General features: G+C 41.2%; 1 protein-coding gene across 2 annotated transcripts in view; it reads right to left on the bottom strand.

The window, feature by feature from the left end:
• CSNK2A1 (casein kinase 2 alpha 1) overlaps positions 1–13,980 on the bottom strand; it is a 66,770-nt gene extending 52,790 nt beyond the window's left edge. Inside the window, exon 1 of one of the 2 annotated variants that reach the window (XM_089513515.1) lies at positions 13,850–13,980. The gene's annotated coding sequence lies outside the window, so the exon portion shown is untranslated. Of the gene's footprint in view, positions 1–7,482; positions 7,507–13,849 lie in introns of those variants that run through there. The other variant, XM_089513516.1, reaches the window with a different exon arrangement.
• Positions 13,981–16,737: the final 2,757 nt, after the last annotated feature.

Genomic DNA, 16,737 nt, shown 5'->3' with positions numbered 1-16,737 from the left:
CACATTTTGAAGATTAGTGTTGTAAAGCACAAGATCCAGAGGTTTGACAGCTAAAGGGGTTGAGGAAAACATGTGCAGAAGCCCAAATCTACTGCACTTGCTACATGATGCTCTGAATTGCTGCAGTGCTCCTAACCATTCTCTGCCATCATAATATCATAAACTCCATGGACTAAACAAGGACACAGGCAGTGCTGGTGGAATTTATCTATGCCCACAGCCAGTCTATCCCTACCAGATTAAAAAAAAACAGTGATGTTAGAAATCTTTTACTTAAATTTCCAACTGAGTGCCTGAAATAAATCCCAGATTCTATTTCTTAGCACTTATTTATCTCATTCTGGATCCCCACATGGATACCAAAATCCACAGATGCTCAAATCCCATTTCCTCAATAGTGGCATGACCACACCATCATTGGGGACAATGGCACGTTGCCAATCCAGCCCCCTGAAGCCTGCCTCGCCGATGTCACCACGGCCGGCAGCAACAGGCTGCCTCCTCCTCTCCTCTCCTCCCCTGCTGCCTCCTTCTCTTCCTCTTCTTTGCCCCACCACCTTCCTCCTCCTCTTCACCCCTCTTCCCGACTCCTTCTTCCTCATCCACCTTTTCGCCTCGCTGCCTCCTCTTCTTCCTCCAGCCCTTCTATCACCTGCTACATCTTCCTCCTCCTCTTTGCCCCTGCTGCCTCCATCTCCTCTTTCTTCTTCACCCTGCTACCCCACCTCCTCCTCTTCACCCCCACCGCCTTTTGTCTCCTTTTCCTACCCCCTTCCTCCTGGTTCCTCCTCCTCTTCTTTGCCCTAACGCCTCTTGCCTCCTCTTCACCCCTGCCACTTCCTCCTCTTCCTCTTCCCCTCCCACACAGGCTTGCCATCCGTGGATGTTCAAATCCACAGATGGCAAGTCTGACGACAAGGAGGGTCCATTGTATTTTTTTACACCCATACTAAATACTTCTTGCAAGTTCAAGACTCCTGCATCTCCAGGTTGTGACACAAGGAACCAACCTTCTGCAAGCATGTAACATGGCAAGATGGACCGTCACCGCCAGCATTAGAAAGTTCTCCAACAAATTAAGCATGAGATGTGAAACAGCTTCATTATTACATACCACAGGAACACATTCTGCTGCAGGATCTGCAAATTATGCCAGATTCACAAATGCAGTGTGGATATTAAAAGCAAACTGGCTTTGCTTGGAAGGCTTCTGTATTCAAGATGACATAAAACAAACACTGTCTGCCATTGCTTTAGGCTGTCTTCCAGAACCACCACAGCAACATGCCTTCCATATGATCTCAGTACTGTACATTCCCCCCACAAGCACCACCATCAGGACTGCTACTACATTTATCTATTTATTTTTTAAAATGTTTTAATTGTACTTTTTGTTTATTTGTTTGTTTTTTAACTGCTGTGAAGCCGCTCTGAGTTCCAGTCCTGGGAAAAGAGCGGGATATAAATAAATAAATAAATAAATAAATAAATAAATAAATAAATAAATAAATACTGCAACCACATGAGTTAAAAACATTTTCAATGGAAATGAAAGAACTCTCATTTTATGATGGGGTGAAAACTGTTTAGCTCTCTAAATGTTGTAGAACAACCCACATCACTCTTCAGCTTTGGCTATGCTGACTAGAGTTGATGGGAGTTCCAATCCAAGAAAATCTAAAGCGTTGCATGTTTTCATTTTGTCATTCTATGGAATGACAAAAATCCCTCAGTACCACAGGAAGGGCAGGGGGACTAGTGCTCATATCCACAAACTGCTTTAAGGGGAAATGTTGACAAATACCACATCTTTAAGCTCCCTGAAATGCAGAACACCCAGGTTTTTTTTCTGTACAAAAGATGGCAGAACTGTCCAGTTTTCATACTGTCCAAGAATATTTATTTGAATGCTTCACAACACAAAAGAGCAAGCCAAATGCAGAACTGCAGATCAGGGGTCAGGAAACATTTGCAGCTGGAGCACTGCATTGCCATCGTTTTTGTACAACCCTCCAGGGGCTGCGTGCCACACATGGGAATAGCTAAAATAAAAAGGGGCCATGGCCAGCATATGTTCCTGTCTCTCTTGGCCATGCCCTTTCTTTCCATTTTTATCCCTCTCAAATCTCCTTTTTCTCTGAGAAAGGGGCTAGCCCATTCTTCATTCACAGCAAGTGATGCGTGCAATCTGATAACAGAGATGCATCTATCTCTTTTTGTGCCACAAGATTACTGTTGGAAAGGCTGAGGGATCATCCAAAAGCATGGATGAAGGGTATGGATGAAGGCTTCACACAGATCTGGCATAATGGAATCTCCCATGTGTTGTTGTAAATCAAGAGCTAAATCAGTCAGCAGCACACTTTGTCAGGTGGTGTGGTGTTCAAACGACGCACATCCCCAAACCACCCAGAAGCCGCACTGAGGCTGCCTAAGGTGGCCCAAAGCCAGCCACAAAAAGGAGTCGGGAAAAACTCACTCCTGCCAGCAGTCCATTCAGGACTGTGACAGAAGCCAGCTTTGGGACTTTGCAGAATACAGCATCTGGTTTTGAAAATTGTTTTCCATATTAGTACTTATTCAGTTGAAGTAGGGAATGACAGCACACACCAACAGCAAAACTTATTAGTTCGTGCCTTTTTAAGCCTCGCTTCTACATTTCAACTTTATGTTAGTGTGAATTTGCAGACAGAATGAAGACAATTAAATGATGGCAGAGCCACCTGTGTGTGTCTCTGTGTGTGTGATATTACAGCCTCCTCAGACAGTTGACCTCTGCAGTGATCATGGAATATCCCACATACTCAAGCAGAGAAGGCAGTTCAGCATTCCTAAAAAGAAATCTGCTGAAGGATCCTTCCTTGGCTACTATCCAGAGACTATCGTTTACTTACCCACTGGTGCCAATACCTATCTCAGATTTGATAGTTCACATCCCAGAGCAATGAGACACAATCTCCCCTGCTATGGCCAATTCATCAGGTTAAAACAGAACTGTTTTAATAAGAACTCAAAAAGGGAGTCCTACATACTTTCAAAACACCTCACTGAAAGAGGGGACCCAGGACATGTTGTATCAAAGGGATTTTCTCAGGCAACTGAAGCTCCCATTTAGAATTGTTAGAAAACACCACAGCCCACAGGTCTTCACTGCCCTCTCTTAATATGTGTACAGTTGGCCCTTCAAATTTGAGGTTCTGACTTTTTGCGGATTTGATTAAAATGTTCTCTCTAGGAATGTCTAGGTCCTTCAGAACAACTGTCCAAGAAGCTGACCATGGAGTCACATCGGAGGACCTAGAGATTCCTAGGAAAAGGAAGAAACACTTCTCTAGACATCTGTAGGTCTTCCATGATGATTCTATGGTCAATTACTGCTGGATGTTGACCACAGAGTTGCAATGGAGGGCCTAAAAATTCCTAGAGAGGTGTTCTCTCAGCTAAAACAGTAGTGGTTTGTTTTTTTAATTTGCAGTTTTTCCACTTTCACAGAGGAGTCTTGTGCCCTAACCACAACGAATGTGGAGAGCCCACTATAATCTAATACTAAGCTACTAGTTATAAGTACAGTATAATATGTCTATTTATCTGTTGACCTTTTGTAAAAAGATTTTAAGTTTAATATATATATATTTGTGTTTATTTGTAATGTAGCCCATGAAGAAAGCTAACCAGTTTATGCACAGACCAAAATGTGTTTGGCTTTTTAAGGGTAAATTCAGACCATCATTAAGCATGTGGAGACCAGCCTCATTTTTCAGCTGATCCTTTTTTTATATAACCAACCCTCATCTTAAATGGTTCTAAGAGAAAAATGGAATCTAGGGTCCACACTGCAGAAACAATCCAGTTTAAGACCACTTTAACTGCCCTGGCTCAATGCTAAGGAATTCTGGGACCTGTAGTTTTGTGAGACATTTAGCCTTCTCTGTCAGAGAGCTCTGGTGTCACAATAAACTACAATTCCCAAGATTCCTTGGCACTGAGCCAGGGCAGTCTCAAACTGGATTATTTCTGTAGTGTGTTTTGGACCTATGATTCAATGCAATTTCTGTCAGCAAATCAAAGAGGCGAGAGAGGTTAAATAAAATAAAAAAGTAAGATGAAGTTGATATTCCAATGGCAAAATGAAGTTATTTCCAATAATGTACAATGCTTTCTCTTAAACCTTCAGGCTTAAGGGGGAGAATTATTGTTGTTGTTGTTTGGTTGTTATCATTTATTTTAAAAGTACCATCAATGTATGTGGCGCCTTACAGCAGAAACAACCAAAAACACGGAGCCATGCCAAAGGCATGCAATCTAAAATATGTACAGTCACCCCTCCATTTTTGTGGGGGATCTGTTCCAGACACACACACACCCCGGGGAAAACAGAAACCCCAATATTCAAGCCCTATTGGTTGGAATGGCGGCACACCCCTGTGGGCGCGCCTCATTTTAAGTCCCTCCATTTGCCTCTCGCAAGAAAGCGAGGGATGTGGATTTGAAGTCTACACAAACAGAGGGACGAATGTATACAGGAAAGGGAAGGGGTAATACAAATATAAAATAAAAGAATACAATTGTACAACAAATTATTCAGATAAAATACAAAAACAAAGCAAAACTCAACAAGAGAATGCAGAACCCAAGTGAGCTAGTAAAAAGGAATACACACTCAGCAAACAGATAAGGGCACCTAAGTTGTATAGGGCTTTGAAAATTAAAACAAGAATCTTGTACTGAATCAATAACATTCCTTCAACAGAACACCTAATCTGTACCAAAAGCCTTGACCCATGAGAAGGCTACAATCAACTTGTTAAACACAACAGGGCTTAATTCCACATAAAGACACAGAAATCCAGCTGCAAATCTAAGCCAGCTTCCGTGCATGAGATCTGTTTGGCGATTTAAGATATTGTTCCTTATAACAGATGTAATAAGCCTCCAAAACCTCTCTACAGAGCGTGTAGCCTTCTGCTTTTTTACTGCTGCTGAATCCAGAATTCCAATGATTTGATTCTTTATAGAAAAGCACCTTCACTCACATGTAAGAAGAGGAAATCTTTTCAGGAAATTCAGGTTCCAGCAGCTACCAGGGTTGGTCATTTCTTAAGAAATGGCCCAATCCATCATCAATGACTAGCACCTAACTCTTGCTTTTCTGTAAAAATTAAGGCATGTTTCACCCAGGCTACCATTTCCAGCTGCTTACACAGAAGCTAAGTGGCTTTCACTAGCCCAGACACACCTTACAAGGCAGCTGGATCAACTGGTTTAGCAAACTATTCACCCAGACAGAAGATGCTCACTCTCAAGCAGTTAGGTGAACGGCTAAATGTAGAAGTTACTCACCAAAACTTTGGCCTGTTACAGACTGCCAAAATAAAGCTGCTTCAGGTCTCTTTGGAGGTATGCTATTTAAATGATGCATGCATCCGAAGAATCCGGAAGCTGCACCAAAGCTTCACTCCAGTGCTTAGGAATGGAGGGTGGCTTTGGCGCGACCTCTGGACTCTTAGGACCCATGCATCATTTAAATAGCATACCTCCAAGGAGACTTGAAGCAGCTTTATTTTGGCAGTCTGTAACAGGCCTTTGACACCATAACTTAGTCTTAAAGTTTTCAACCTTCTAACCTGAGACATTTTCAATGGCTCACAAACAAAATTAGGGCCAACGCTAAGAAATATTCCAAAGCATGATTTTAAGTTCAATAATATTTAGACAAGTGTGTGCGTGTGTGTGTGTGCGCGCACGAGCGAGCCTTCAAGCAACCTACAGACTTATGGCAATCTCATGAATTTCATAGGTAGCACTATGCATTGTATAATGGCTTAAGCGTTGGGCAACTGTTGAGCTCAAGATTCAATCCCCCAGTCCAGCACAGAAACCACCAGGTGATCCTGAGCAAGGGTTTAAAGAGTTATTAAACTCTTTTTAAAAAAACACCTGCAATATTTAAAAGTGTTTCAACTTGTGGACTGGTGATAAACAAATCTCTTATGTTCAAAATATCCTTTAAACATTTGAACAATTAAATACCAACAAAAGCAACCAGGCTGAATGAATAAACCTCTACTCATGCCTAGAAACCTACAAAGACAAGAAATCATCAAATATGATTTTTCTTCTCTCATCAGAACATTGCTTATTTTCTCTGTTATTACAGTCAGCCTTCCATATCCACCGATTTTTTTTTTATACACAGATTCAAGCATCCATGGCTTGAAAATATTTTTACAATATATAAACTCCAAAAATCAAGCCTTGATATTTGCCATTTTATATAAGGTACACCTTTACTATGCCATTGTATTCAATGGGGCTTGAGCATCCATGGGTGGTCCTGGAACCAAACCCCAGATACCAAGCACCCACTGTACTTAAAAAAAACTAACCAAGCTGAAGATTTAGCAGCCAGGACAACTGCAGATATCCCTAACTGAAAGCAGAAGAAAAGACTCCTAATGTCAACAGCACTGCCGCACTTTTTAAGATTCTGCACCACTACCTTTGGATTTTCAAGGTCAACTGCATAGGAAGTTGATGGCTCTAAACCCAAAACCTTTCCAACAGTTCCCTCACCAAAAAGCCATTAACTTTTTTAAGTGTCAGGATGCCACTAGGATCCATAATCTTCAGCTCTTTCAAAACTAGATTCCTACTTTAATCTTTATTTTCAATATAGGAGCAATGTTATTCATATATGAGTTAGTTCTTAAGAGCCTGGGTGCCCACATGTTAAAAACAAGCTACTGCTAAATCTTGTACATTTTGTTACATGCTATTTATCCAAAGGGCATCTGCTGTGTCCCCCGCTCTTCTTCACAACTATTAGTACTGTCGTCTTCAGCCTTATTTGTAATTTTTTTACTTGTCTCCTGGTCCATGACTCGCTTCTCTTACAAAGTTGTCTTCAAAACATTCCTGCAAAGTCATCTCAGGTCACAGTGTGACCCACTTTTGGGTCCTAACCCACCACAGAAAATCAATAATCTCTACGCTGTCTTAAAATAAGTCTCCCTTAAGGTTACACAAACAGAGAACATTACTTTTCCTATCTCCTTCCACACAGCACCACAACAAAAGTGCATAGAGAGGAAAGTATTTGATTTATTTGACATTTTTTATGATTTAATGTATCACTGGAAGAGGAAAGAATGTGAACTAAGTAGAAAAACCTCAAACCATTATTTTTATTTAGAACATGCCCTTCTAACCATTAGCGCTCCAAAGGCAGCTTCCTGAATTTGCACTATAATAAGCAGTTGCAAATTCAATGCTGTGCCATCTCCCCACCTCCCCCAGAGAGTGTGAACATCATCTATAGGAGGAATGCTAACACATCTCAAGAGGGCATTTCTCACTCACTCACCCTATTTTTCACACTTTATGATCCACTGTGGCAAACAATTTAGGCACACTTGCTAAGAGCCCAGCATGCAACTCTTGTAATTAAAGTCAAGACTGGAGAAGACACTAACAGGAGCGAACCTTTAAGGCTGAGCAATGGCATTCCACAAGTAGCTGTCTCTCATCTTGCAGAGCTGGGCTTCTGAGAATCTCAGTCTATGGAGAGATTCTGAAAAAAATGTTTGTGATGATTAACTTGAACTTCAGTAAGTCTGCCACAGTAAGTATTGCCACAACATAGGTTTTAGAATAGCCACCTGAGATCAACACAGGAAAAAATATCCTTAATTTAGTTAGAATTGCCTATGTTGGCTCTAGCAGCCAGGCCTTCTTCTTCTGCCTTGGTCAGGCCTCACCTAATATCCTGTGTCTAGTTCTGGGCACCACAACTCAAAAAGGATGCTGAGAAACTGGAGTGTGTCCAAAGGAGGGCGACTAAAATGGTGAAGGGTCTTGGAAACCATGCCTTATGAGGAGAGACTTACGTATGCTTGGCCTTGAGAAGAGATGGTTAAGAGGTGATATAGTAGACTCATTTAAATATCTGAAGGGATGTCATATTGAGGAGGGAACAAGCATGTTTTCTGCTGTCCCAGAGAAGACCCAGTACAATGGATGCAAGCTCCAGGAAAAGAGATTCCACCTCAACATTAGGAGGAACATCCTGACAGTAAGGGCTGTTAGACAATGAAATGCACTCCCTCCAAGAGTGGTGGAGTCTCCTTCTTTGGAGGTCTTTCAACAGAGGCTGGATGGCCATCTGTTGTGGATGCTTCGATTGTGAGTTCCTGCATGGCAGAATGGGGTTGGACTGGATGGCCCCTGTGGTCTCTTCCAACTCTATGTTTGTAGGTGGAGTTCAGAGACAGCTTGGCAGTTATTTCCAAGCCTTGCTGCATTATATTCTGGATTATGAGGCACCCCATAAGATACAAAAGCATTATCCAACCCCCTTCTTTAAAGCTTTTTTTGCACAAAGCTTCCCATGCTTATTAGCAAGCAATCTGTTACAAAGTGGGGCTGTAACACCCTGCATGCTTTGTGAGTAACTTAGGCTTGATTTGGTCTTCATAGAAGGGCTTTAAAAGCTGAGATTGTTTTGTGCAACTCCATTCTTTTGGCAGCTAATGATTCTAATCAAGAATTTGAAAGCTGACTTCTATCAGCAGCAAGAAAGAAAAGTGCTCCTCAGGGAATAAACCTCTTCTCTGCAAATAATTTAAGATGCTGAACACCTACCGGGAGTTTCCCAGGTTTACCTTGCTTGTCAAACCCAATGGGACACTTGTGATTTAAAAGGTTTTCTCAAATTCTTATCTGTATTTGTTTTGCAGCTTGAAGTATTTCAGAACATAACTGTCCATTATAAAAGTCACCAATGCAAGCATAAGGGATTGAATTGGTTTTAAAAAATCCTTTTGTTTTTTAAATCCTCATGACTCTTTAAAAGTCATGAGAAACCATGAGCCATCCACACTGATTTCCCTCTCAGCTTTATTCGGTAAGAGACCAGGGCCCAGATTTCAAATTAAACAGAAAAGAAGATAAAGACATAAACCCTGCCTCCCTCTTAAAGGTCGGGTGGCCTAGAAACCTACATAGGACACCACTCTAAATTGACTAAGGGAAAGTCAGTTGAACTACAGGGGAGAGAGTACAGTCCAACCTACATTACTCACGAGGAAGGTGCATGCCTATTTGTGACAAGCTTTCCCCTTTTGCTACCATGCTTTCCACAAACCCTGGAGATGACTTTCACACCAAGAAGATAATTCTCCTTTGCACAATCCCATCTCAAAAGCTAGGCTTTTAAGAAAAGGGCTCTAAAAGTCTGCTGTATTGTTTTAAATTGTACTGTGTTAATTGGTTTTCTAAAGTCTTTTTAAAGCATATGTTTTAATGGGGTTATAGTTTAATTATATTTTAACGCTGACTTTTTGTATGCTTTTAATTATACCGCAATCATTTTAATTTGCAAGTCACACAGAGTCAGAATATTATTATCATTATAAAGGCAGGATATTATTACTACTACAACTAACAATAGCATTTATATTTCTGTACCACTTCATAGTGAACTCAGCACTCTCTAAGTGGTTTATAATCTGTAAACCAACTGCCCCCAACAATCTGGGTACTCATTTTACCGACCTACAAAAGGATAGAAGGCTGAGTCAACCTTGGAGCCCTAGGATCGAATTCACAACCTTAAGGCTGCAGTAAACGTCTTTAACCACTGTGTCACTAGGGCTCCTACTCCTCATATTATTATTATTATTATTATTATTATTATCAGCAGCAGCAGCAGCAGCCACCATCACCACCACATATAGCGGTCTGACTCCATGAAATCAGGGTTCAAATCCCTTCTGGGACATGGAAACCTACCAGGTGGCCATAGGCAAGTCACACTCTCTCAGCCTCAGAGGAAGGCCATGGCAAAGTTAAACCCCTCTGAACAAATCTTGCCAAGGAAATCTCATTCACTTTAGGGCACCATAAGTCGTAAATGCTTTGAAGACACGCAACAAAAGCAAATTATGTTAATAGCGAAGGAAGTCATATAGTTTGCTGTTTTCTTCTCACCCTGCTTATTACAGTACAGTGAGAAGCTCTGCAGTCCACTGTCTGTTCTCACAACCACCAAGCTACTGCTACTTGCAGATGTGGGTGGTATGGGAAGGGTATGGCACACCTAAAACAGTGGGAGAAAGGGAGCAGCTCATGCTTCTGTAGGGACTGAAAACTAAATATGAAAGGTACCTCTTTGGTACTGGTAGCAAAAAGGGGAAGGGGTTTTTAAAAGGAGAGAAGAAAAAAGCTTAGCAAATTACATTCTCCACTACACAACAACAAAAGGCCATCTTCTCTCGATTCTCCTCATGCCTGCTACTATAAATGAAGACATTTCAGTATAAAGAAACGAGGCAGCATACCACATCGTATAATGGGTGAAAAGAGCTTCATATTCAGCAATGTTGCCTACCCACAAGGATGAAATAGGCAATCAATACAACTGAAGATTACACACTGTAAGTTAGTTTATCTACTACACAATCAATATCTGACGGAGGAGGGAATCAAACTGTCTAGATATTTGATGGTGGCACTTAGTAATTTTTGCCAGTCCCCCCTCCTAACCAAGAACAATACCAATACATTTGATGGAGGTTACACATTTAACTCTAGTGATTAGAACCTAGAAACCTTTTTTTGGTTCCTCTTATCTGGCACAATGATAAGACTAATGAGATATTCCATACAAAGAGATACTTTGAAATAAGATTCCCCAGTACTCCGACAGACAACATAAAGGTTCAAAAAAAGCATTGCTAACTTCACCCACTCTACAATCTCTCCTGTCTCCCACTACCAACAAAAAAGGAACTCTCCCACACAGACCCCACAACAAATCTCTACAACTGATAGAGAAGGTGCTCAAATTCCTATCTTTGGGGGGGGGGGGAGCCTTCATTAGAAAACAGAACATGGGAGTAATGGGGATGGAAGTAGAGGAGCCATACCCTTCCTAGTAGAGGATGAACAACATCCCACTTCATGTTGGGATCTCATCCCCCAACCACACCACACTTCCCCCAATGGAAAGGGAACTCAGCCATATTTATTAATACAGTTGGAAGAGGGCAGAACCATTCTCTCACCTATTTTGTTCCTCTAACCTGGAAGCTCCTTCACAGGGAGGTGTTTTGAGGAAAGGAGAGTCTTTTGACCAGGCATTAAAAGGGTCAGGACCATGGGTGCAGAGGAGCTGATCCCCAATCTCTCCCCACACAGCCAAGGCAGGGGCACTTCCCTCAACTCATCCTCCAAAGGCCTACATTAAACTGGCTTACAATATTATACCTGTTCTTAATGCAATTGTGGGTGCTGAATTTGTAAAAGATAATAAAAATGCTGTACCACGCTCACTAATTTCTTTCACAAGTTCAGCATTTATTTATCAATTCAGTTGTAACTCAGCTTTCATTAAGTGTGGATGCTGATGTCCCAGTGTGATTTCTTTTAGTGTTCTTTTGAACATTTTTTGTGTTAGTGTGTGTGTGTGTTTTCATATCAGTGAATTAACTTCAGCCATTTCTATTACTCTTTATAGGGTCACTTCATTCAATCACGTTACAACAGGGAAATGTCAAAGTAAGTTGTGTAGTAGGTAATGGAGCAAACCTGAGGATGTAGGACTCCACTAAATCCAGCATGCATTTTAAAAGAGGTTTCTATGACCCTCAATTTTGCAGGCTTTTGTAATTCTGACTAGGCAGTTGCCTAAAATTGGGAAGGGGAGGGAAACACTTTCCTAGGATGAGTGGTTTTTACATACACTTCTCAGAAGTTGGGTTGGGGCCCCGGAAGAAATAGTGCCACTGTATTCTGCTCTGGTCAGGCCTCACCTGGAATATTGTGTCCAGTTCTGGGCACCACAATTCAAAAAGGACATTGAGAAACTGGAGTGTGTCCAAAGGAAGGCAACTAAAATGGTGAAGGGTCTGGAAACCATGAAGCCCTATGAAGAACAACTTAGGGAGCTGGGTATGTTTAGCCTGGAGAAGAGAGGGCTAAGAGGTGATATGATAGCCCTGTTTAAATATTTGAAGGGGTGTCATATTGAGGAGGGAGGAAGCTGGTTTTCTGCTGCTCCAGAGAACAGGACCCAATGGAGCAATGGATGCAAGCTCCAGGAAAAGAGATTCCACCTCAATGCTAGGAGGAACTTCCTGAGAGTAAGGGCTGTTCGACAGAGGAACACACTCCTTCCTCAGAGATTGTGGAGGAGTCTCCTTCCTTAGAGGTCTTTAAACAGAGGCTTGGAGATGCTTTGATTGAGAGTTCCTGCATGGCAGTTTGGGGTTGGGCTGGATGGCCCTTGTGGTCTCTTCCAACTCTATGAGTCTATGATTCTGCCCCGTTTCTCCTTCCCCAACAACCAATGAATTTGGTAAAGGGGAGATGATGATGATGATGATTTATATCCCGCTTAACTCCCAAAACCGGGGCTCAACGTTTTTAAATTTAAAAGGACAATACAGTACAACTTGAAACATACTTCCTCTGCTTCTTTCTTCTGAAATCATATATTCCGCCAAGTTCCTAAAACCAGCATATGCTTTAAAAAATGCTCAATTTTGCAGTCCTGTTTATTCTAACGAGGCAATTCTCTTTCTTAATTATTGCCTAAAATGGGGGAATTGGGGGGGGGAGTGACTCTTTCCAAGCACCAGGACTTTCCATATACAAGCCCCCCACCCGCTTTCCCCTTCCTTCGCCCCCAATGATAATATTTATGTATATCCAGCTTTCCCCTCAAAAGTGAGGCTCAAAGCAGCACACAATTGACAAGGAAAACGCTCTAGCATTACGCACATACCTTCCCTTTTCTCACAACTGAAAAGGACAACAGACTGCAATGAAAAATCATACCCAAAAGCTTACAGCGAAATAGAATTAAACTATTCATTAATTATTCCAACTAGGCAGCTTCCTAAAATGGAGGAAAGGGAGGGGGACACTTCCCCACCAGGACAGCAGCCCCCGCCCCCAATTAATTTGGCAAAGGAGATAGGGTTGTTGCTGTTGTCGTCATTATTATCCAGCTGCCCCTAGATACACACAAAAGTGAGTCCAAAGCAGTTCACAATTTAAAAGGACATCTGATGAAAATAAACTTGCCTAAAAGTTCCAAGAAAAATGGAATGAAGCTATTTATTAATTACGCTAATTAGGCAACTTCCTAACATTGGGAAAAAGGGGAGACTTTCCTAGTTTCAGATGAGTTTTATATATAGATATATAGATATAGATATATATCACATATTATATATATATTATATAATATATATATGAAATATGCATATATACACACATAGTTATATATATATATATATATATATATACACACACACACATACAGGTAGTTATATTACTGCTATTATTAATATAGTTACATTACTGCTAATATATATATATATATATATGTATAAAACATATATATATATATATAATATGATAAATACATACACACATGGTTACATTACTGCTAATATATTACTGTATTGCTATTATATATATATATATATATACACACAGAGAGAAAGACATAGTTCTATTCCTGCTACTATTTATTTATATTATTTACATCACTTGTTTTATGATACATTTATTGTTTTATTCCTCTCTCTCCATATTATTATTATTACTATTAATATCTATCTCCCCCCCATACACACACACACACACACACACACACAGAGAGGCGTCCTACAACGACGTGGCAGAAATTCGCCCTGAGGAGAAAGGGATTAAACTCGTTAAAAGCACTCAGCCTCAAGTCACACATGATAACAAAAAGGAACAACCAGATACAATTGAATGGCAGACATGGCATGGACGCCGCTCCCGCTCCCGCTCCAGACCACCGCTCCCCGCCTTTCACCTCAGGAGGACGAGGACGAGAAGGAGGCTGCCGCGGGCCCTCCGCCTTTCTTCCCTGCCTGCCTTCCTCCCTCGCCGGCCTCACACTGACAATATGGCGGAGGCACAAGGCTCCACCGCCAGCAGCAGGGACCCCAGAGCGAGGCTGGCCGGAAGCGGAAGCCGCTCCTTCCACTACTACCACCAAGGCCTCTCTAGGCGCCCGACTCTGTGTCCTCGCTCCCTCGGAGGACTGGAGGAGGAGCGGAGGGTTTGCGCATGCGCCGGTGCCTCCCTTCGCTTTGCCTCCTGGGTTTTGTAGTTTCTAGAGGGAATGGAGAGTGGGCTTTTAAAAAAATATTCAGTATAATATATACATACACACACACAGAGAGAGAGATATTATAATCTATATCATTGGAGTGTGGTGTGGAGAATGTTTTATATATAATACAGATAGATACAGGGATATAGAGATATTCAGAGAGATAGATTATACAGTAATATATATCATTGTGGGGGAGTGGAGAGAGTTAGATACAGATAGAGACAGACATAGAGAGAGAAACAGAGAAAGAGATTATAATATAGATTATATATATATACAGAAAGAGAGAGAGCGAGAGATTATAATATAGATATATATATAGAGAGAGAGAGAGAATCATAATATAGATTATATATATATATAGAGAGAGAGATTATAATATAGATTATATATAATTGGGAGAGTGGAGAGTGTTGTAGATATAGATTTAGATATGGATGGTATAGAGTTTATAATATATAGTATTGGGGGAGAGTGTTTTATATATCGATATATTTATAGAGAGAGATAATTTTTATTATTGGGGAAGTGGAAAGAGTTATATATGGACAGAGAGAGAGAAAGAGAGCTTATAATATATATTATTATTGGGGGAGAGGAAAGTATTTTATATATAAATATATAGATATAAATATTTATAGAGAGATTATAATATATATTATTAGGGCAGTGGAGAGTGTTTTATAGATAGATATTGATAGAGAGATTATAATATTTATTATTGGGCAAGTGGAGAGTATATATATAGAGAGAGAGAGAGAGAGAGAGAGGAGAGAGAGAGATTATAATATATATATTATTGGGCAAGTGGAAAGTATTTTATATATAGCTATATATATATATATATATAGAGAGAGAGAGAGAGAGAGAGAGAGATTATAATATATATATTATTGGGCAAGTGGAGAGTATTTTATATATAGCTATATATATATATATATATATATAGAGAGAGAGAGAGAGAGAGAGAGAGAGATTATAATATATATTATTGGGCAACTGGAGAGTGTTTATATTATTGGGGGAGTGGGGAGTGTTTTATATATATATATATATATATTTATATATATATATATAGAGAGAGAGAGAGAGAAAGAGAGAGAGAGAGATTATAAAATATTATTACTGGGGGAGTGGAGAGTGTTTTATATATTGACATATAGGCGTAGTACAGACATTCCAAAAAGGGAGGCCTGCCGGCACCTGTTTTTCCTCCACAGGTGGCAGTGTAACGAGTGCGCCACTGGTGCACTCCATATGTAAGTGATGTGGACACCGCACGGCGCTTACGTAACAATGGTGGCACCCATGTACAGAGGGCGCCGCCATTGTTACGCCCTCGGCACGTGCGAGAGTTACAGGGCGTGTGGGCGCTCCACCCCCAAGCAACCCTAGCATGTAACGAGGGCATCACAAAAGGCCCATCTGTTCTGGGCTAAAGATATACAGTCATCCCTCCATATTTGCAGCTTTGATATTTGTGGATTTGATTATTCACGGATTTTATTAATATGTTCTCTCTAGGAATATCTAGGTCCTCCAGCGCAACTCTATGGTCAACTTTAACTAAAAGTTAAAGAGAGAATGCTCTACTAGGCCTTTGTAGCTCCTCCAGGGCAGTTCTATGGTCAGTATCTGTTGGACATCAACCACAGAGTTGCACTGGAGGACCCAGAGATACCTAGAGAGGTGTCGTCTCAGAAAAAACATGGTGTTTTTGTTATTTGCAGTTTTTCCATATTCACGGGGGTCTTCTGCCCCTAACCCTAGTTAATATGGAGGGACAAGTGTATAGAGAGAAAGATTTTAAATATTATTATTGGGGGAGTGGAGAGTGTTGCACTGGAGGACCTAGAGATTCCTAGAGAGGTGGGGAAGTGGCCTGGAAAGCGGCAGGCCTCGGAGGCTGCCGCTCTGGCAGCTGAGGCCCCGATCCGGCAGGGAAAGGAGCGCCTACAGGCCACCCCAAAGGGGCGGTCTGTAACACGGCATAGTGTTTTGTTTTGTTTTTATTTATATACCGCTATTCCAAAGATCATAGCAGTGAACAGCAAGTAAGCTAATTAGCAAGTAAGCTAATTTGCCCCCAACAGTCTGGGTACTCATTTTAGCGACCTCAGAAGGAGGTGTTTTTGTTATTTGCGGGTTTTCCACATTCACGGAGGGGGGGTATGGGATGCAGTGGCTCAGGTGGTTAAGATGCTGACATTGATTGCAAGATCAGCAATCTATGATTGGCAATCTATGATTTCATAGAAGGGTCAGTCATATACACAAAGGAGGCTGTCCTAGAATGCTCAGCCTAGATGTCAATATCCAGGAGCACTTTATAGCAATACCAATAGCAAGTACATTTCTATACCGCTTATCAGTGCACTTAAGCACTCCCTCAGTGGTGTACAGTGTGTAAGCTAATTGCCCCCAACAAGCTGGGTACTCGTTTTAGTGACATCGGAAGGATGCAAGGCTTTCACAGCCATCAGATCGTCCACCACCTATAAGGGTTCTCTGTGGGTCCCCCTTCTCTCCTGCGGAGCCGGATGGGACCCCCTGAGACCACCTTTTATTTAAAGAACTTGCTG

The sequence above is a fragment of the Sceloporus occidentalis genome, unplaced genomic scaffold, assembly GCF_023333645.1.
Source record: "Sceloporus occidentalis isolate IW3139 unplaced genomic scaffold, rSceOcc1.0.p SCAF_3, whole genome shotgun sequence".
Classification (NCBI taxonomy): domain Eukaryota; kingdom Metazoa; phylum Chordata; class Lepidosauria; order Squamata; family Phrynosomatidae; genus Sceloporus; species Sceloporus occidentalis.
This window is presented reverse-complemented; position numbering and strand designations above follow the sequence as displayed.